The sequence below is a fragment of the Nycticebus coucang genome, chromosome 6 (genome assembly GCF_027406575.1).
Source record: "Nycticebus coucang isolate mNycCou1 chromosome 6, mNycCou1.pri, whole genome shotgun sequence".
Taxonomy (NCBI): Eukaryota; Metazoa; Chordata; class Mammalia; order Primates; family Lorisidae; genus Nycticebus; species Nycticebus coucang.
In genome coordinates this window covers 96,202,925-96,226,283 of record NC_069785.1, presented here as the reverse complement: position 1 = coordinate 96,226,283, position 23,359 = coordinate 96,202,925, and the positions used below count along the sequence as shown (strand labels likewise).

The 23,359-nt window shown below is 44.9% G+C and overlaps 1 pseudogene; it reads left to right on the top strand.

Annotated features, from left to right (window-relative positions):
* The first annotated feature begins 18,217 nt into the window (after nt 1–18,217).
* Nucleotides 18,218–19,439, top strand: LOC128588180 (mortality factor 4-like protein 1; annotated as a pseudogene).
* Nucleotides 19,440–23,359: the final 3,920 nt, after the last annotated feature.

Genomic DNA, 23,359 nt, shown 5'->3' with positions numbered 1-23,359 from the left:
GCACTGTGCAGCTCTGCAGCCAGCGCTCCATCCAAAACAAGTGGGTGAGAAACCAAGGATGGTCTCCTAGAAAGCACCATCTCAGCTTTATCATAATGAATGCCTAGAGACAGGTCCCTTAGGGACATAGTAAGCTCTGGAGGTGGGGGGCTTTGCAGGCAGCAGCTGTGGTGGCCACAACAGCATCGGGGCCATTTTCTGAAAGGAAGGAGCAGATGGCCCTGAGGGGGGGGAGGTGCAACTCCTTCAGTATCAAAATCTACGAGTGACTCTGCACAGGGATGAAGGCAGGGGAAATGACTCATGTAACATTCCCTCAACATCCTCAACTGAAACCTTACTAAAAGAGTCTTCTGAAGCTCCCAGATTTTCATGAGGGCTATTTACAGATTCTGCAAGGTGAGCAATTCCTCAGCACAAGGCAGTGGCATAAGTACTGCATGAATAGCAGCCCAAACTGACCAAGTTGAAACAGGGAGAGAATGACCCAATTTCTGAGCTTAAACAAGCTCTCTGCCTACCCCTTCCCAAACATTAATGTTTAAACTCCCACTGTTGTAAACCAGGGACAGAGATTTAAGAGCACATCAACCAGGGAACACAGAATCTCCCAACTGACAGAACACCTCCTTTCTTTAAAAGCAAGCATAGTAGTTCCAAATTTGGGGGGTAATGAGATCTGAAATTTCCCATTGTTACCTTGTAATGTTTTCGGACATCTGGGGACTTACCAAAGCTGAGAAGGCTCATCTTCAGAAACAATCACTGAGAAAAAAAATCCCCCCTCCCAAATGTTGCTCAGGCAAACTTCAGGATCCACAGGAACCCATTGGATGCCAAATGCCAGGGTCCCATCCCAGGGGCAGGGTCCTTTAAGACCTGTGGAGCTGGTGGCCATCATCTGAACAAAAGTAAAGTTAGAAGCAGCAAGAGACAAAGAGACAGGACACACAGAATGGAATTTCAATGGTGGGAAACTTGGGGGGCCATCACCTGTTAGTGGGGTTCCAGCGAATGGCCCTGTCAGTTTCACTCAGCTTTTATTGAAGACTACTTGCTCATTAGCCCACAGCAGGGGTCCTCAAACTTTTTAAACAGGGGGCCAATTCACTGTCCCTCAGACTGTTGGAGGGCAGGACTATAGTTTAAAAAAAAAACAAAAACTATGAACAAATTCCTATGCACACTGCACATATCTTATTTTGAAGTAAAAAACAAAATGGGAACAAAGACAATTCACACCACTTCATGTGGCCCATGGGCCGCAATTTGAGGACACCGGGCCCAGAGGGTAAGCTGAAGAAGGGAATAAAAACATCAGCAGTTTTCTTTGAGTAAGCATGTCAGCTCCTATTGTTTCTACAATCTTTAACTTTAAGGGTCTGAGCAGTCTTAAGAAATCTGAAACCTGGGTGACGCCTGTGGCTCAGTGAGTAGGGCCCATATGCCGAGGGTGGCGGGTTCAAACCCAGCCCCGACCAAACTGCAACAACAACAACAAAAAAAATAGCCGGGCGTTGTGGTAGGCACCTGTAGTCTCAGCTGCTCTGGAGGCTGAGGCAAGAGAATCGCATAAGCCCAAGAGTTAGAGGTTGCTGTGAGCCGTGTGATGCCACAGCACTCTACCCAAGGGCAATACAGTGAGACTCTGCCTCTACAAAAAAAAAAAAAAGAAGAAGAAATCTGAAACCTGAGCCTGTGTGGGGGCAGTCTCCTGTCTGTGGTCACACAAACAGGTTCCTTGAGGTCAGGTTAATCCCCACTAGTTCACTGTGGAGCAAAATGCCACTGGGGGTGGTGTCAGTCTCCTCTGAAGAATAAGTGGGACAGAAGGATTTTCTTCCGCCCAGAGGCATCTTCCTCTGTGATAAGGGTGCATAAGCCCTCCTGCCCATACTTCAGAGCTTGAGCTGTTCCCTTGATCTCTGTCCTAGCCAATTACAAATCTCCACAAAGGGTATTTGCTTTAACTGTTGGCTGGGCAGAGGATGTCCTGGTTCTTCTTTCCATTCAGCCCTTGCAGGCAACTTTCTCTGTAGGCATTGTTTCTTAAGAGTGTTCATAGGAGGCCAGTGCCTATGGCTCAAAGGAGTAGGGCACCAGCCCATATACCGGAGGTGGTGGGTTCAAACCTGGACCCCAGCCAAAATAAAACTGCCAAAAAAAAAAAAAAAAAAAAGAGTGTTCACAGGCCCAGCAGGGTGTTTGCAAGCTCAATCCCCTACAGGCCAGGCTTCTAGGAAATGTAGGAAACTGCTCAGATAAGAAATTTAGCAGTTGATTTAGCTGACCTGTTTTTATTTCACCTTGCTCAGTTTATTTATCTATTTTTTCCTTTTTCTGGAGGTGTTTTCCCTTGCTAAAAATGGGGTCTTCAGTCCAGATTTTCCCCTGCATAGTGGCTTCATCACATATCTTTGCAACCTTGAAATTCTAGGCTATAGACAGCCCTTCCTCAGCCTCTTGAGGACCTGTGACTATAGGCAGAATACTAATACTTATACCAATTTTTTTTTTATTTTTGTAGAGGTGAGGACTTGCTGTGTTGCCCAGGCTTAACTCCCCAGCCACTAATGATACTTCTGCTTTGCCCTTCACACATGCCAAAATGACAGGTGTGAGCCACTGCACTTATTATAATTTTACACTGAAGAGCTATTTTGTAAAAGTTCTTTTTTTTATTTTTTAGAGATAAAGTTTCACTATGTCACCCTTGGTAGAGTGCTGTGATGTCATAGCTCACAGCAACCTCCATCTCAAGGGCTTAGGTGATTCTCTTGCCTCAGCCTCCCAAGTAGCTGGGACTACAGGTGCCCGCCACAACATCCAGCTATTTCTTGGTTGCAATTGCCATTGTTGATTTTAGGTGGCCTGGGCTACATTTGAACCTGCCAGCCTCCATGTATGTGGCTGGCACCGTAACCACTGTGCTACAGGTGTTGTGGCAGGAAGTTCAATTTTTTATAGTGAAACATTGCAATGTTGATTACTTAGCATACATTATTTCTTACATGTGTTTTATATATATCCTTATATGAGTGGATGCTGAAACTTTAAGATGGCTAAACTAGAGGACACACAAGTGTAGGCACACCTGTACCTACATGTGTATGGAATAAATGAATATTTTTATTAACTAATATTCTACAAGTGTGTGTTCAAACTTATCAAGTCAGATCACTTACTATCATAAGAAATTGATTATAAACTCATCACCCGTAACACAGCGGTTACGTCACCAGCCACATATACCGAGGCTGGTGGGTTCAAACCCAGCCCCAGCCAGGTAAACAACAATGACAACTGCCACAAAAAATAACTGGGCATTGTGGTGGGCACCTGTAGTCCCAGCTACTTGGGAGGTTGAGGCAAGAGAATCGCTTAAGCCCAAGAGTTTGAGGTTGCTGTGAGCTGTGACACCACAGGACTCTACCCAGGGTGAAATAGTGAGATTCTGTCTCAAAAAAAAAAAAAAAAGAAATTGATTGTATGTACTTTCACCTGAACTGTCTTTACAACAGTGTAGTTCCTAAATTACAGGACTAACTGAACAACATGACAAATACTTGTAGTATAATGGTAGAAAGACAATTAAGTCTTGCATTAAAAATATGCTATCCCATTCTACCATTGGCTTTGACATTGACCCTTTCAGCATCATCATTTGCTTCTCAGAATAAAGATCACTGTTTTCTTCATCAAGCAACAACTTCACTTTCACAGAGAGGTACGCATTTCTACTTTACTCATTGTCATTTAAAACAATTTCACTTTTGAAATCCAAGATGAATGTGGAGAACACCTATATGTTTACTTTTCTTTAGCATATCTATCATGTTCCTGATTAACTTTTTTTTTTTAAATGAACCCAAAGCCTAATCACTTTTTTGTTGTTGTTGGGGATTCATTGAGGGTACAAGAAACCAGGTTACACTAATTACATTTGTTAGGTAAAGTCCCTCTTATACTTGTGTCTTGTCACCAAAAGATGTAAGTTGTGGGCGGCGCCTGTGGCTCAGTCAGTAAGGCGCCAGCCCCATATGCCGAGGGTGGCAGGTTCAAATCCGGCCCCGGCCAAACTGCAACCAAAAAATAGCCGGGCGTTGTGGCGGGCGCCTGTAGTCCCAGCTATTCGGGAGGCTGAGGCAAGAGAATCGCTTAAGCCCAGGAATTGGAGGTTGCTGTGAGCTGTGTGAGGCCACGGCACTCTACCGAGGGCCATAAAGTGAGACTCTGTCTCTACAAAAAAAAAAAAAAAAAGATGTAAGTTGTGTCACACACTGAGATCCTCATCCCCCCTTTCTTCCCACTCTCTGCTCTTCCAGTCCCCACCTCCCTCCCTCCTTCTCTCTCCTTCTGTTCTCCCCTTCCCCCACCCCCCATCATTTACTGGTCATTAATTGTCCTTATATCAAAATTGAGTACATAGGATTCATGTTTCTCCATTCTTGTGATGCTTTACTAGGAATAATGTGTTCCACTTCCATCCAGGTTAATACAAAGGATGTAAAGTCTCCATCCTTATTTTTCCTTTTATTTACTCATATACACATAGATCATGAATACATTTATGCATTTGTGGGGTACAATGTGTTGATTTTTTATACAATTTGGAGTGCTTACATCAAACTAATTAATATAGATTTCACCTCATTTACTCAATTATTGTGTTAAGACATTTATGTTCTATACTTGATAGATTTGACTTGTACACTTGCAATATGCTCCATAGGTGTGGTCCCACCATTAACCCTCCCTCTATCAAGCCTCCCCCCCGCCCCTTCCTCCTCCACTTCTCCTCTTAATCCTGGGCTATAGTTGCAATCTATGTTTCATAAGAAAGTGTGACCCACCGCCAAACACTATTAGCTCCGTCTGGCTCAGCGGCTCAGACTGGGGCCCTAGACAATGGCCAAAGTTCTCCGCACTCCCGCTCAGGCCTTCCCCAGGGCAGTTCAACTCAGTGCCAAGTCCAAGGACTTCAAAGCAGTTCACAGGTAAGGCCTTTCTGGTTTGCAGTCTCGCTGCTACTGAACTTACAGTTGTGGGCGGGTTTAGACAGATTGAACACACGCGACCACTTGCCGGTTTTCCACTGTTTTAGTCCTCCTCTTGGGGTCCAGAAGTCTCTCGCTGACTCCCTGTATCCTCATAGGAGTGATGCTAGGCAGTTCCCACCAGCCAGAGATGCCTGGAGTCCTATCTCCCCAGACTCACGGTGCCCAGATGCAAGGAAGCTGTTACTCGGCTGCCATCTTGCTCCGCCTCCCCGGTATCCATATTTTTCTATTTTTTGTAGAGACAGAGTCTCATTGTACCGCCCTCGGGTAGAGTGCCGTGGCGTCACATGGCTCACAGCAACCTCTAACTCTTGGGCTTACGCGATTCTCTTGCCTCAGCCTCCCGAGCAGCTGGGACTACAGGTGCCCACCACAATGCCCGGCTATTTGTTGTTGTTGTTGTTGTTGCAGTTTGGCCGGGGCTGGGTTTGAACCCGCCATCCTTGGCATAATGGGCTGGCGCCCTACTCACAGAGCCACAGGCGCCGCCCATATATTTGGTTTTTTTTGTTTGTTTGTTTGTTGTTTTTTTTTCAGTTTTTGGCCAGGGCTGGGTTTGAACCCACCACCTCTGGTATATGGGGCTGGCGCCCTACTCCTTGAGCAACAGGCACCACCCCATGGTATCCATATTTAAAATGAAATACAAGCATGTGAAAAAGGAATTTTGAAAATCTAAGTTTTCATTCATATATTTTCTAATTTTATGTTCTGACCCTCTGAAGATCCCAGTATGAGACTGTATGATTTTTTCCAGTGTTTTACATGCTTATTATACTTCTCATCTTTGCTTAAAGGAAAGCTTTACTTGCGTGCATATCAATTTTGTTTTAACATCACTCATTTTATCATATTGTTGTTTTACTGATGACTTTAAGTTAATCAGATGTCTGATTAGGAGGCTTTGTTTGTATGTGTGTGTCTTTGGTTGGAGTTATCCTTGATTACTGCAGTTGAAGAAATAAACTAGTCATTTCTCAGTGATAATTTTCTGGACATGCTTATTTTAAGCAGCAATTCTGAAATGTTTTGGCCTTTGTGGAATATTTTATACTACTAATGCTTATTGCATAGCAGTAACTAAACCCTGTAATTTAGTGTTTATCATTCCCATCCCTTTTCCGAGTTTCTCACTACATATGTGTATGATCATTAATTTTATGTAGTGTTTGTTTTCATTTCCTAAAGTTTTAAGAAGGATATTTGTCCATCCATGTTGGGTTATACATCATACATATCATTCTAAAATTTGTTTTGTTTGCTCATCATTGTATTTCTGAGATCTGTCCACACTGACACATAGCTGTGGTTTGATTAATTATTTCCTTAAAACAAGGTCTCAATTTGCTGCCCAGCCTGGAATGCAGTGGTGTCCTCATGAGTCCCTACAATGTAACACTCCTGAGCACCTGCATTCCTCCTGCCTCAGTCTCCTGAGTTTCTGGAGCTACAATGATATCCCTCCCTGTTTTGGTAAGTTTTGAATTTTCTATATGTTCAAGGCCTCAATATAGGTTTCAGGCTAGTCTCAAACTGCTGGCCTGAAGCATTGCTCCTGCTGTGGCCTTCACAATGGTAACATTACAGAAGTGATTCATAGCGTCTTGCCTGATTTAATTTTTTTGAGTTCTTTATATTAATTCATCAAATGAATGTACCACCATTAGTTAAACTTTTCAGATGCCGATAAATTAAGAAATACATGAGTAAAAATGATTATATGAAAACCAAAATAGGCTGGCACCTGTAGCTCAAGCGGCTAAGGCACCAGCCACATACACCAGACCTGGTGGGTTCATATCCCACCCAGGCCTTCCAAACAATGACAACTACAACCCAAAAATAGGCATTGTGGTGGGCTCCTATAGTCCCAGCTACTCGGGCAGGTGAGGCAAGAGAATCACTTAAGCCCAAGAGTTAGAGGTTGCTGTGAGCTGTGATGCCATAGCACTCTATCCAGGGTGATAGCGTGAGGCTGTCTCAAAAAAAAAATAATAATAAATAAAATAAATAAATAAATAAAGCACAATGTCCAGATTCATGCATATATTTATTCAGTGAAAATTAATTTTAACCTGAACACTGATTTTTTTTTTTGAGACAGTCTCAAGCTGTCACCCTGGGTAGAGTACCGTGTTGTCACAGCTCACAGCAACCTCCAACTCTCGGGATTAAGCAAGTCTCTTGCCTCAGCCTCCCAAGTAGCTGGGATTACAGGCACTCACACGACACCTGTCTATGAACACTGATTTTTTTTTTTTTTTATTCTAAGTATTTCTGGAAACATTCCTTCATTTCAGGCCTACCATCTGTATTTTGCAAATATTGCCTCCTAATTCATCTCTATGCATTTATTCATGTGTTCTTTTTTTGAAACAGGGGTCTCACTCTATCACCCTGGGTAGAATGTCATGGAGTCATCACAGCTCACAGCAACTTCAAACTCTTACACTCAAGTGATCCTATTAAATTGAGTAGGTCAGTCTCAATTTATATGATTATACTGTACTTTCTTATTTTGATTTGTTTCTGGTGTTTTGTCTGTTCATGCTGGGTAGATGACTTTCTCAGTGAACCTTTGACATATTTGTTTGCCTTTATTTGTTTCCAGTGTTTTGTCCGTCCATGTTGGGTGGATGAACTTGTCAGTGAACATTTGATGTATTTCTTTGCCTTGAAACTAATGACATCTAGTGTCTCCCCAAGTGCTTTGTTGAAATTTTGGATAATGAAAAATACTTAATTTTAAATCTCCATTTTATAAAATAAAAATAGATGTTATTTTCCTTTTTCTTTTGTGAAGTCTATAGCTTTTATCTGACCATTCCAAGTAGTTTGTTTTGACTAAATATATGGATTTGTCAGCAGAATTGACACTGTAGGAAAAGCAGCAGAGGCTTGAAGGGAATGAAAATAATCAGCCACAGGTATAAAAAGAATTAAATTTAAATTCCTGATTTCATATGATATTCTTTCCATTAAGATGTAGCATAGTCCAAATGAAATTACACTTTCAGGCAGTGCCCATAGCTCAGTGGGTAGGGGGCTGACATACACCAAGGCTGGTAGGTTCAACCCCAGTCCAGGACAGCTAAACAACAATGACAACTGCAACAACAAAAAAAATAGCTGGCATCATGGCAGGCGCCTGTAGTCCCAGCTACTTGGGAGGTTGAGGCAAGAGGATTGTTTATGCCCAAGAGTTTGAAGTTGCTGTGAGCTGTGATGCCATAGCACTCTACTGAGGGGTGACATAGTGAGACTCTGTCTCAAAAAAAAAAAATAAATAAAATAACCTTTTAGAATTGATAGATCATAATATAATATTTAAATAGGGAAAGATTTAGTAAAACTTAAATAAGTTCTTTACATATATTATAACTTACAGCTAATCTTTACCCTTACAATAGAGGCAATCTGGAATTTTATTTGCTCTTTTATTTATTTATTTATTTTTACTTTTTAAAATTTATTTAATTTTTTTTTTTTTTTTTTTTTGTTTGTTTGTTTGTTAGAGACAGTCTCTCTTTTATCACCCTTGGTACAGTGCCATGGCGTCACAACTCACAGCAACCTCCAACTCCTGGAGGCTTAGGCGATTCCCTTGCCTCAGCCTTGCGAGTAGCTGGGACTACAGGCACCCCATCCACAACGCCCAGCTATTTTTTGTTTGGCAGGTTCAAACCTGCCACCCTCAGTATATGGGGCTGGCGCCCTACTCGCTGAGCCATAGGCACCGCCCTGCTCTTTTATTTTTATTACTTCTTTACATGATAAAAAAGGGAACTGATCATCATAATACTAAGCAATGTAAGTGGCAATTTCATAGTAATGGCCACTTGAGGTGGATTCATGTTAAAAGAGTAATCATTTTACTTTTTGTTGTGTTGTTGCAGTCATCACTGCTGTTTTTAGCCTGCTGGGGGGCCAGGTTTGAACCTGCCAAACTTGGTATTAGTATATGGGGCCGGGCGCCCTACCAACCTAAGCCACAGGTGCCGCCCTCATTTTACTCTTTTACAGTGGTTCAAAAATTTGCACTTTTATATTGCTGGTCACTAATGCCAAGGTAAAAGATTTACTCTACTCTAAAAGACTTCAGAGTCTACACTCAGGGAGATAAAGAATCATAAAATCCACCCACCTCCCAAAAGGGAATCACACCTTGCAAAGGGACCTTTGGGGTTAGGATAAAAACAGTAACTTCCTTTTTTTGTTTTTTTTTTTTTTGCCTGGAGACAAAGTCTCACTTTGTCATCCTTGGTAAAGTGCCACGGCATCATCCTTCACAGCAACCTCAAAACTCCTGGCTCAAGCAATTCTCTTGCTTCAGCCTCCCAAGTAGCTGGGACTACAGGCGCCAGCCACAGTGCTCAGTAATTTTCAGAGACAAAGTCTCACTCTGGCTCAGCTGGTCTCAAACCTGTGAGCTCAGGCAATCCACCCGCCTCAGCTCCAGAATGCTAGAATTACAGGCATGAGCCACGACACCTGGCCCTCAAAACAACAACTTTCTAATTTATTTAAATGTAGGAAAATGTTAACATAGTATCAAAATTAGTCTATCCATTCTCATTAGAGTAACATTAGACTATATTAGAGCTGGACCTAAGATTGTCTTTCTAGATACATATCACTATCAAATTGCATTATATACTTTGAGTTAAAGTTTAAGAATTAACTTTTCTGGAGCCGGTGCCTGTGGCTCAGTGAGTAGGGCACCAGCCCCGTATACCAAGGGTGGCAGGTTCATACCCAGCCCCGGCCAAACTGCAACAAAAACAGCTGGGCATTGTGGCAGGCGCCTGTGGTCCCAGCTACTCAGGAGGCTGAGGCAAGAGAATCACCTAAGCCCAAGAGCTGGAGGTTGCTGTGAACTGTGATGCCAGAGCACTCTACCAAGGGCAACTCTGTCTCTAAAAAAAAAAAAAAAGAATTAACTTTTATTTCTGATTGGTACTGATTTTGTCTCCTACTAATGTGAATTTTGCCTGATCTCTAGTTAGTAATCTCAGAAAGAGTATTGAAATGTACTGCATCTCACTGTTAAAGGTGTGGTGAGCTAAAATCTGTTGTTTTTTGTTTGAGATGCATTGAGGACACAAATAATTAGGTTACCCTGGTTGCATTTGCTAGATAAAGTCCCTCTTATAATTTTGTCCCACCTCTAAGAGGTGTGCCATACACCATGACCCCCCCATCCTCCATCCTTCCCTCTCCCCATTTGCTCATTCCCCTATCCACCCCCCTTGTTTTAGCTCATCTACTGGCTTTATATTAGAATCAAGTACATTGGATTCTTGCTTCTCCATTCTTGTGATGCTTTACTAAGAAGAATGTGTTTCCACCTGCATCTCAGATATTACAAAAGATGTAAAGTCTCCATCTTTTTAAACAGCTGATTAGTATTCCCTGGTAAACATATACCACAGCTTGTTAATCCATTACTGGTTTGGTGGGCATTTAGGTTGTTTCTACAGTTCAGTGCTGGCTGCAGTCCTAGCTGCTCCAGCCCTCCTGATCCCATCTTTTTCTCTTGTGTGTTTTATTTCCTCATTCCCCACCTTTCTCCCTCTGGTTCTTTATTCCCCACCATTCTCCCTCTGGTTCCTCGCTCAGAATTCCCACTCTTGTGCTGATTCTCCATAAAACTGGACAGTCTGGCTCGGCACCTGTGGCTCAAGCAGCTAAAGCGCCAGCCACACACCTGAGCTGGTGGGTTTGAATCCAGCCCGGGCCTACCAAACAGCAATGATGGCTGCAACCAAAAAATAGTCAGGCATTGTGGTGGGCACCTGTAGTCCCAGCTACTTGGGAGGTGGAGGAAGAAGAATCACTTGAGCCCAGGAGTTGGAGGTTGTTGTGAGCTGTGATGCCACAGCACTCTACCCAGAGTGACAGCTTAAGCTATGTTAACTAATGTGATGAAAATGTGTCAAACGATCTATGAACCAGGTGTATGGTGCCCCATGATCATACTAATGTACACAGCTATGGTTTAATAAAAAAAAAAAAAACTGGACAGTCTATGGCCAGGCACTGTGAGGCACCTCCCTTTGCAGGCACATCATTGATATTCACACCACTCCTTTTGCACATTTAAGCTCACACCAGTCACCAAGGTCCTGCCTCTCAATGAGGAACAGGCAGATGGCCTCTGAAGATATCCACCTTCACAGTCAAGACCATGGTTCCTGGACCTGCTTTACCTGCTGAGCATACCTGCCTTGGCACATCCCAGACTGGTCTGACCATCAGCATGGATATGATTTGGGGGCTTCCCTCTTCTATCCAGCTCAGTTGCTTAAGTCATTCAGGACTGGTTGCCTTGCTGATGAGATTTGCCTCCTTTCTCTGTCCCCCATAGTCATGTACAGAGAGGTGATTATCCTTGTGTCAACTGGCAAGTGAATTTTATTGGTCTGCTCCAGCAAAGGGCAGGCCTCACCAAATGTGCCCTCCCTATGGGTGACACCCACACCAAATGGCTCTGTACACTTTGCTGTTCATGTTTCACAGCCCAAAGCATCAAGGTGTCACTGCCTCAATCCTGGCCCCTTTTGGGAACCCCCATGTTATTTAGGTCAGCCAAGGCACCTATTTTATACATCTAAAGTCACCCAACTGTGGACACTGGGTAGTGGCATCACCTGGGAATGTCACCTTCCATGCAGTAAGTGGCAGGCAGCTAATGGCTGCTGAGGAAATCCCTCCTTTCCAACACGGTGGGCATCACAACCTTGGCATGAGTGCCTCCTCCTGCTGCTGGCCCATGTTAATAACAGCAGCCCATTCCAGTGTTCCTCCCCTCCATGCCAGGATTTGGGAGAAAACTGGGACAGCTTTGACTCCTGGGAACATCTGCATCTTTGCATCTCTCTTCTTCATGTTTCAGGCCACCCTGCTGACATCTGACATGGGACAGCTGGACTTTGACATTGCCATAGCTGCTATCCTGGCCCAGCACAGCAACACTCGAATCATGGTTTCCTATTGTCCACACTCTCATGGATGCTACCCACAACCTTGGGCCACCCCTTGGGCCTTGGTGTCTCCTCAGGGTCTCCTCGCCTGTCCCTCTTCCACTACTGTGACAGGAGTGAACAACACCCTACATTTGATCCCTTCCCCAGACACGGCAGCCACCACGTTGTTGGAAATTGATGTCAGAATCAACCCTCACTGAGAGTGAAGCAGGGACTAACAGACTACGAAACGCACTCTGGCTGAGGTCCTGGGTGGGGGGCATCACCCCACCTTGGTTTCCAGTGATAAGTTCCCTTGGTTGAGTAAATTTCCTGAGCAACATGTGGACATGCCCCACTCTTATCACTGCCTGTCTGCCTGCTGCTGCTTCTCGTATAGGGCCTTGTCTTCTACAGAATGTGCCAGCCCCTGATGCTAGCTCCCATCCAAGCTCCCTGCCGGGCCTCCCTGTGGGAGCCTTTGCTGCACAGCCTTGTTACTGCTAACTCCACTCACCTGCCACAAACACCCACCTTAAAGGTGCTCCTGGGTTGCCAACAAGCCCTCCTGGGGCTGCTCCTGTGGCAGCTAATCAATGAGGAGAGGAGTCTTCTCATCCTGCTACAATAGAGACACGATCACCATCTCTACTCCTTCAGTCTCCTGCAGGAAGGTCCCTGAGCTAAAATACAAATAAGATCACCATCTCCAGCCCCACAGGAAGGTCCCTGACCTACAATTGAACACCATCTCCAGTCCCACAGGAAGTTCCCTGACCTACAACACAGACATTATCAGCATCACCAGCCCCGGAGGAAGGTCCCTGACCAACAATACAGACATGATCACCATCCCCAGCCCCACAGGAAGTACCCTGACCTACAATACAGATAGGATCACCATCTCCAGTCCCACAGGAAGGTCTCTGAACTACAATACAAACATGATCACCATCTCCAGTCCCACAGAAAGGTCCCTGACCTACAGTACAGACATGAGCACCATCTCCAGCCCCACAGGCATGTCCCTGACCTACAATACAGACATGATCACCATGTCCAGCCCAGCAGGAATGTCTGTGACCTACAATAAAGACATGAGCACTATCTCCAGCCCCGCAGGAAGGTCCCTGACCTACACTACAGACATGATAACAATCTCCAGTCCCGCTGGAAGGTCCCTGACCTACAATACAAACAAGATCACCATCTCCAGTCCTGCATGAAGGTCCCTGACCTACAATACAGACATGATCACCATCTCCAGTCCCGCAGGAAGGTCCCTGACCTACAACACAGACATGAGCACCATCTCCAGCCCCGCAGGAAGGTCCCTGACTTACAACACAGACATGAGCACCATCTCCAGCCCCACAGGAATGTCCCTGACCTACAATACAGACATGAGCAACATCTCCAGACCTGCAGGAAGGTCCCTGACCTACAATACAGACATGAACACCATCTCCAGTCCCGCAGGAAGGTCCCTGACCTACAATACAGACATGATCACCATCTCCAGCGCAGCAGAAAGGTCCCTGACCTACAATACAGACATGAGTACCATCTCCAGCCCCGCAGGAAGGTCCCTGACCTACAATACAGACATGATCACCATCTCTAGTCCTGCAGGAAGCTCCCTGACCTATAATACAGATATGAGCAACCATCTCCAGCCCCGCATTAATGTCCCTGACCTACAATACAGACATGAGCAACATCTCCAGACCTGCAGAAAGATCCCTGACCTACAATACAGACATGATCACCACCTCCAGCCCCGGAGGAAGGACCCTGACCTACAATACAGACATGAGCAACATCTCCAGCTTTGCAAGAAGTTACCTGACCTACAATACAGACATGATCACCATCTCCAGCCCCGCAGGAAGGTCCCTGAACTACAATACAGACATGTGCACCATCTCCAGTCCTGCAGGAAGTTCCCTGACCTACATTACAGACATGATCACCATCTCCAGCGCAGCAGAAAGGTCCCTGACCTACAATACAGACATCTCCAGCCCCGCTGGAAGGTCCCTGACCCACAATACAGACATGATCACCATCTGCCACCCCGCAGGATGGTACCTGACCTACAATACAAACAGAATTACCATCTCCAGCCTCACAGGAATGTCCCTGTCCTACAATACAGAGATGATCACCATCTCCAGCCCCGCAGGAAGGTCTCTGAGCTACAATACAGACATGATCACAACCTCTAGTCTCATAGGAAGGTCGCTGACCTATAATACAGACATGAGCACCATCTCCATTTGGGCTAGAAAGTCCCTGACCTATAATACAGACATGATCACCATCTCCAGCCCTTCAGGAATGTCTCTGACCTACAATATAGATATGATCACCATCTCCAGTCCCACAGGAAGGTCCCTGACCTACAATACAGACATGATCATCATCTCCAGTCCCGCAGGAAGGTCCCTGACCTGCAATACAGACATGAGTACCATCTCCAGCCCCGCAGGAAGGTCTCTGAAATACAATACAGACATCAGCACCATTTCCAGTCCAGCAGGAAAGTCCCTGACCTAAAATACAGACATGAGCACCATCTCCAGACCCACAGGAAGGTCGCTGACCTACTATGCAGACATGATCACCATCTCCAGTCCCACAGGAAGGTCAGTGACATTTGCTCTGCTGCTATTGTCAGGAGCTTGTGCTGCACTTCCACTGGTGTTGTTTTGGAGAGACTCCTGACTCACCACCCTCACACAGGGGAACATCCCCTGGACCCTCATACCCAAGTCAGTGCCATTTCCAGACAGAACTCAGGGCCATTGTCTGCCATCCCTTAACTGTTCCTTACTGTGCTACTCCCAATAGCTGCTCTCAGAGGCACTGGTCTTTTTCACTGTGATTCTTACCCTGCATTGCTGCCACTGCCTAACTGGCAGAACCCCAATTATCAGCAGCACAGGATCCTGCTACAACGTGATCTTATGGCCCTTTGGCAATCACAGCTTTTCCATGACAAACGTATATGGGGATTTCACTACTAGATTCCTACCTCTCAGACTTTGCTCTTTTGCCATGTAACAATGCTGCTATGTGATAGGCAGTGACAAGCCATCACCTCCTTATTTACAAGAGACCGCTTCTTTCCAGTACCCAGCACAGGTTCCTGACTCTGTCTCTAAAAAAAAAAAAAAGTTTAGACATATTTAGACATATTAAATTTAATAGAGTTTAACTGAGAAAATAATAATTCACACATTAGGCAACCTTCAGGACTAGGAGAGGTCAGAGATCAATGCCACCCTGTGCCCAGGGAGAAATTATAGACAGAAAACAGAAATGAGGTACAAGAGGGCGGCGCCTGTGGCTCAAGGATTAGGGAGCCAGTCCATATGCCACAGGTGGTGGGTTCAAACCTAGCCCGGGCCAAAAACCAAAAAAAAAAGAAATGAGGTACAAGAAATGGCATGCTAGTGGTGCCTGTGGCTCAGTGAGTAGGGTGCCGGCCCCATATGCCGAGGGTGGTGGGTTCAAACCCAGCCCCGGCCAAATTGCAACAACAACAAAAATAAAAATAGCCGGGCGTTGTGGCAGGCGCCTGTAGTCCCAGCTGCTCGGGAGGCTGAGGCAAGAGAATCGCGTAAGCCCAAGAGTTAGAGGTTGCTGTGAGCCATGTGACGCCACGGCACTCTACCTGAGGGCGGTATGTGAGACTCTGTCTCTACAAAAAAAAAAAAAAAGAAAAGAAATGGCATGCTAGTTATACTCTGGCACTTTCTTTTTGGGAATCTGTCTGATGGGTGAGTAGCCTGTGATCTACTGAACCTTGGCTGTCGTGAACCAGCGCAGGGAAGGGAAGCGAACCAGAGTGGAATTGGTGGGGACTGACAAAAATACAGCACAAGAGAAGACACAGAAATGAAAGATGGGATCAGGAGGACTGACTGAGCTGATGGCTCAGCCAGCCCCAGAGCACAAAATCAGCTTTGTTTTATAGTATCTGAACAGGGTTCTCTACAGAGAAGTAACATAAACAAAAGACATATTTCTGTTATTACAATATGATTGGAAACTGTAAATGACTCCGATAGAGACAAATCACCTTGTTAATGGTTTCTACTCAACTTCATTAATATATGACAAGAAGGGAGAGTTCATGAGGATCTCTGCGTAGTTAACAAAACAAAGGAAAAGCTATGTGACTTCTTGGCTTCTACTCAACTTTGTTATCATATGACAAGGAGAAAGGAGAGATCTCAAGGATCTCTAGTTAATTAGACAAAGAATGGACCACGTGACTTCTGGCAGAGGGAGCATGAAGAAAGGAATATGGCTGTTTGGGGATAGGAGGAGAAGCAGCTGGGAGCTCATTCCCTGAGTGTTCCCCAGGCTGTGAGGGCCCTGCCGTCTTACAGCCCACTCTCCACATCTCCTCCTTTCCTTAAACTTATGAACAGATTGCCTTTCATTGGAGGAATCCTTTGGCTCCAACTCTACAGAACACTGGGAGAATGTAAAATAAAAATATTATTTAAGTTCCTACACCTAGGGTGCATCTTACATGGGTACATGTGAAATTTACTAGATGTAGAATACAAATTTGTTAACACAATTACTAAGAAAATGTCCTGAAGGCTGTGTTAACCAGTGTAATAAAAATATTTCAAATTGTATATAAAACCAGCACATTGTATCCCACAATTGCATTGATGTACACAGCTATGACTTAATAAAAAAAAAAAAAGAGAGAAAAAATAGTATTAAAGTTCCTAATTAAATAATGTTATTTTAAAATGCTCCAATTTTTCTAAAGGATTAAAAGACTGTGTAATTTATCAAAAATATCTTTAGTAAGTTGAGTAGGACCATAAACATTTACATGAGCTTTATGCATACTTTGAATTTCTTTTTTTTTTTTTCTTTTGTAGACACAGAGTCTCACTTTATCATCCTCAGTAAAGTGTGGCAGCGTCACATAGCTCACAGTAACCTCCAACTCCTGGGCTTAGGTGATTCTCTTGTTTCAGCCTTCTGAGTAGCTGGGACTACAGGCACCAGCCACAATGCCCGGCTATTTTTTTTTTTTTTTTTTTTGTAGAGACAGAGTCTTACTTTATGGCCCTCGGTAGAGTGCCATGGCCTCACACAGCTCACAGCAACCTCCAACTCCTGGGCTTAAGCGATTCTCTTGCCTCAGCCTCCCAAGTAGCTGGGACTACAGGCGCCTGCCACAACGCCCGGCTATTTTTTTTTTTTTGGTTGCAGTTTGGCTGGGGCCGGGTTTGAACCCGCCACCCTCGGTATATGGGGCCGGCGCCTTACCGACTGAGCCACAGGCGCCGCCCTGCCCGGCTATTTTTTTTGTTGCAGTTTGGCCGGGGCTGGGTTTGAACCCACCACCCTCGGTATATGGGGCCAGCACCCTACCCACGGAGCCACAGGCGCCGCCCAATACTTTGAATTTCTTAATGAAGTTTTGCTATATTCAGGTTATTATTATTATTAGTTTTTTTTGTTTTCTTTTTGTAGAGAGAGTCTCACTTTATGGCCCTCGGTAGAGTGCCATGGCATCACACAGCTCACAGCAACCTCCAACTCCTGGGCTTGAGCGATTCTCTTGCCTCAGCCTCCTGAGTAGCTGGGACTACAGGCGCCCGCCACAATGCTCGGCTATTTTTTGGTTGCAGTTCAGCGGGGGCCGGGTTTGAACCCACCATCCTCGGTATATGGGGCGGGCGCCTTACCGACTGAGCCACAGGCGCGCCCTATTCAGGTTATTATTATTGTGGGTAACATCATGGTGTAAATACTTATTAAATTCAATTAAAGTTTGCATGCCTGATTTGTGGCTGAGTCACATAACAAAAGATGGCTGGTCAATTACAGTAATAGCATTAAATGGATTAATATGGTTAACACAATTAGATAAATTACAATTTAAAGAGAATCCATGTTCAATTTTGGTTATAGAAATATCTCCAGGATGTAGAGCTGGCGGTTCCTGAGGGCACGTCTGAGGCAGAGTTGGGTGGGGTAGGGAGTAGGAGGGGGGAGTCGGGGGTAGTGGGAGAAGGAGGCGGCAGCCAATCACTTATAAACGGCGCCCAAGCAGGAACTGAAGCCTGAATTCCAGGAGGGTGAGCGAGTACTGTGCTTTCATGGGCCTCTTCTTCATGAAACAAAGTGTGTAAAGGTTGCCATAAAGGACAAACAAGTGAAATACTTTATACATTACAGGGGTTGGAATAAAAATTGGGATGAATGGGTTCCAGAGAGCAGAGTACTCAAATATGTGGACACCAATCTGCAGAAACAGCAAGAACTTCAAAAAGCCAATCAGGAGCAGTTTGCAGAGGGGAAGATGAGAGGGGCCACCCCAGGAAAGAAGACATCTGGTCTGCAACAGAAAAATGTTGAAGTGAAAACAAAGAAGAATAAGCAGAAAACACCTGGAGATGGAGACGGTGGCAGTACCCGTGAGAGACCTCAGCCTCCTCGGAAGAAAAGGGCCCGGGTAGACCCTACTGTTGAAAATGAAGAAACATTCATGAACAGAGTTGAAGTTAAAGGAAAGATTGCTGAAGAGCTAAAACTTTGGCTTGTTGATGAATGGGACTTAATTACCAGGCAAAAACAGCTCTTATCTTCCCTGCTAAGAAGAATGTGGATTCCATTCTGGAGGATTATGCAAATTACCAGAAATCCCGTGGAAACACAGATAATAAGGAGTATGCTGTTAATGAAGTTGTGGTGGGGATAAAAGAACACTTTAATGTAATGCTGGGCACTCAGCTCCTGTACCAATTTGAGAGAGGGCAGTATGCCGAAATTCTTGCAGATCACCCTGATGCACCCAGGTCCCAAGTATATGGAGCACCACATCTACTGAGATTATTTGTACCAATTGGAGTGATGTTGGCCTGTACACCTTTGGATGAGAAAAGCCTTGTTTTTCTTTTCTTTTTTTTGTAGAGACAGAGTCTCACTTTACGGCCCTCGGTAGAGTGCCGTGGCCTCACACAGCTCACAGCAACCTCCAACTCCTGGGCTTAAGGCGATTCTCTTGCCTCAGCCTCCCGAGTAGCTGGGGCTACAGGCCTCACACAGCTCACAGCAACCTCCAACTCCTGGGCTTAAGGCGATTCTCTTGCCTCAGCCTCCCGAGTAGCTGGGGCTACAGGCACCCGCCACAACGCCCAGCTATTTTTTGGTTGCAGTTTGGCTGGGGCCGGGTTTGAACCGGCCACCCTCGGTATATGGGGCCGGCGCCTTACCGACTGAGCCATAGGCGCCGCCTGAGAAAAGCCTTGCTTTATTACTGAACTATCTTCATGATTTCCTGAAGTATCTGGCAAAGAATTCTGCAACCTTCTTTAGTGCCAGCGATTATGAAGTGGCACCTCCTGATTACCATCGGAAAGCTGTGTGAGAGATGGTCTCATCCATATATGTTTGGAACTCTGTAAACACATTTTTGTTTAGTCTTTCCCTTGTACAAATGATGTACTTTGAAGATGTTAGTGTATAACAGAATTGGTTTTAAACAGAGAAAATAAAAGGGGTTATAGCTCAAAAAAAGAAGTGTTACCAATTAGTAAAAGTCTGGGAGGTGGAACACAAGTCATAACATAAAGTTTGAGAGTTATTTTTGTATCAATTCTCTGGTGGGCTCCAGGACTTCCACTGGCGGAAGGGTTGCTGCAGGGTGCCAGAGGTCTTTCTGCATAACTCCTGATTGTGTTTTTAAAGTATTTAGAATCTATTCTCTAGCAGTGATGCAATCATTAATGTTACAAGAGGCAAGTAGTCTTCTAGATTAGTCCCGTAGTTTCTGATCATCTCCTTTCATAGGGATGCAAACTGGAGAGTTATAAGGTGATGTTGAAAGACTTGGGGCAGGGCGGCGCCTGTGGCTCAGTCGGTAAGGTGCTGGCCCCATATACCGAGGGTGACGGGTTCAAACCCGGCCCCTGCCAAACTGCAACCAAAAAATAGCCGGGCGTTGTGGCGGGCACCTGTAGTCCCAGCTGCTCGGGAGGCTGAGGCAAGAGAATCGCTTAAGCCCAGGAGTTGGAGGTTGCTGTGAGCTGTGTGAGGCCACAGCACACTCTACCGAGGGCCATAAAGTGAGACTCTGTCTCTACAAAAAAAAAAAAAAAAAAGAAAGACTTGGGGCAGGACCCCCCACTCTGCCTTGAGCGATGACGACCCCAATCAACCGCAAGAGATGGCGCTTGATGCAAACAGCAAGAGGATTTTATTCCAGCATGCTGGGGCTTGACTCGCAACTCTTTTAGGAGCCGAGGAATCAAGCCCTGAACAGCAGGTTTTACAAGCTTATAAAGGCAAAAACCACAAAGTAGAGAGTAGCAGACATAGCAGGGACTATAGGGAGGGGTAGCAGACATAGCAGGGGCTTTAGGGAGGGGTAGCAGACATAGCAGGGGCTTTAGGGAGGGGTAGCAGACATAGGGGCTTTTCCAGATAAGAAGAACTCTGGTTCATTACTCATCTGTCTTAAGACAAGATCAGCAGCTAAACATTTGCTTAGCTTTTTTCTTTCAGAACCAGTTACCGGTTATCTGCTTCAGCTCGGGGCTATTTCCTAGGACAGTTACAAAAGGTCACATTCTTATGGTAGGGGGCGAGGGGTGCTGCTACATATCTGGTCCCCCCCCTTTTTGGATTTGGTAGTACTTTCCTTCAATGTCACTTCATAATTTATAAATTCCCATTCAGAAACCAAAGAAGGACTGTTAACTGTTTTAGGAAAGACACAACATGTCCTCCTCTCCATATTAACACAGGATCAGGTCCTTGCCAGGTACCAGTTAAGGGGAACTTCACAGGACCTCAGAGTATGTAGAGTATGGAGGATTCCAAAAGCATTCTGCTGCTTTTGGAATCCTCCTAAAGTATCTGTGACCTAAAGTATCAACTTTTAAAAATTTTCAAGTGAAAAGTAAAAAATTCCAAGTAAAAAGATTGTGAGAAAGGTTATGTGGCGTTCCAGGATGTACCTCCCTCTTTTGTAACTTCAGTAATTAAAGTTTAAGGGTGTGATGAGCACGTTTAACAATGTCGTGGCTTAGAGGGTTGTAAGGTGCACCTGTTTTAAGGGTAATAGAAAAAGTTCACGGCGGCGCCTGTGGCTGAAGGAGTAAGGGCGCCATCCCCATATGCTGGAGGTGGCTGGTTCAAACCCAGCCCTGGACACAAAAAAAAAAGAAAAAAAAAGAAAGAAAAAGTTGGGCTAGCGCCTGTGGCTCAGTGGGTAGGGCGCCGGCCCCATATACCAAGGGCGGTGGGTTCAAACCCAACCCCAGGCAAACTGCAACAACAACAACAAAAATAGTTGGGCGTTGTGGCAGACACCTGTAGTCCCAGCTACTCGGGAAGCTGAGGCAAGAGAATCGCCTAAGCCCAGGAATTGAAGGTTGCTGTGAGCTGTGTGACGCCACAGCACTCTACTGAGGGTGAGCAAGTGAGACTCTTTCTCTACAAAAAAAAAAAAAAAAAAGGAAAGAAAAAGTTGAAGAAAACGAAGAGAAAATTTTGTTAGTGTAAGCAGGATCACTGTTTTGGTAAATTGTGGGATTCTTAAAATAGTAAAAGCTGTTAAACAATGAACAATAACATTTAAGAAAGCTTTAATGGGTGGGCGCCTATGGCTCAAGCAGCTAAGGCGCCAGCCACATACACCTGAGCTGGTGGGTTCAAATCCAGCCCTGGGCCTGCCAAACAACAATGATGGCTGCAATCAACAAAAAAAGAAAGCTTTGGGCAGTGCCTGTGGCTCAAGGAGTAGGGCGCTGGTCCCATATGCCGGAGGTGGCGGGTTCAATCCCAGCCCCGGCCAAAAACCACAAAAAAAAAAAAAAAAAAAGAAAGCTTTAATGAAGGGCAAAGCCAATCACTATCTCCTGGTAACTGCTGAAAATTATTTAAGGTAGTGAGTTTGTTATTGCAGATTTGAAGTTTTTGCTGTTGAATTTGTCTGTCCTTAATAAGTTGACCTAAATAAGAGAAAGGAGGAACACTTTGTATGTTTTCTGGAGTTATACATAACCTATAAACTGTTGATGAGTCCTATAAATGACAGAGGATGATTGTCTCTAAAAAAAAAAAAAACAGCTAGGCACTCCAGCCACATACACCTGAGCTGGTGAGTTCAAATCCAGCCCAGGCCAAACAATGACAGCTGCAACCAAAAAATAGTCAGGCATTGTGGCAGGCGCCTGTAGTCCCAGCTACTTGAGAGGCAGAGGCAGGAGAATCACTTGAGCCCAGGAGTTGGATGTTGCTGTGAGCTGTGATGCCACAGCACTCTACCCTGGGCAACAGCTTGAGGCTCTGTCTCAAAAACAAACAAACAGGGGTAGTGCCTGTGGCTCAGTAGGTAAGGCGCTGGCCCCATATACCGAGGGTGGCGGGTTCAAACCGGGCCCCGGCCAAACTGCAACCAAAAAATAGCCGGCCGTTGTGGCGGGCGCTTGTAGTCCCAGCTACTCGGGAGGCTGAGGCAAGAGAATCGCTTAAGCCCAGGAGTTGGAGGTTGCTGTGAGCTGTGTGAGGCCTTGGCACTCTACCGAGGGCCATAAAGGGAGACTCTGTCTCTACAAAAAAAAAAAAAAAGTCACTGCCAAAAAAAAAACACACACAAAAAAAAAACAAACAGAAAATAGGGTCTCACTTTATCACCCTCAGTAGAGTGCAGTGACATTCAAGCTCACAGCAACCTTCAACTCCTGGGCTTAAGTGCTCTTGCTCAGCCTCTGGAGTAGCTGGGACTACAGCTGCCCACCACAATGCCCAACTATTTTTGTTGTTGTTGTTGCAGTTTGCCTGGGGTTGGGTTTGAACCCACCACCCTTGGTATATGGGGCTGGCACCCTACCCACTAAGCCACAGGCACTGTCCAAGGATGATTGTTAATATAGAAGAATCAGGGTGAGAAAGGAGTATATCATTCACATAATGGATAATGTAAGCAGTAGGAAATTGTATACGAACTGGAAATATTGCAGCAGCAACACATTTTTGACATAAGGCGGAGCTATTAGCTATCCCTTAAGGAAGGATCGTCCACTGATACTATGCAGAAGTTCTCAAATTAATAGAAGGTAAAATGAAAGCAAAATATTAAAAATCATTAGGATGAAGTGGGATAGTTAAAAAAGCAATCTTTTAAATCTATAATTACTAAGGAATAGTGCTATGGAACAGCTGTTAGAGATGGAATTTCTGGTTGAAAAGGCCCCATAATTTCCAGAGTTTTATTAATAGCTCTAAGGTTTTTGAAAACAAAAATGGTAGAGAGAAGTAAAAATTGGGCAATTTTCATATCAG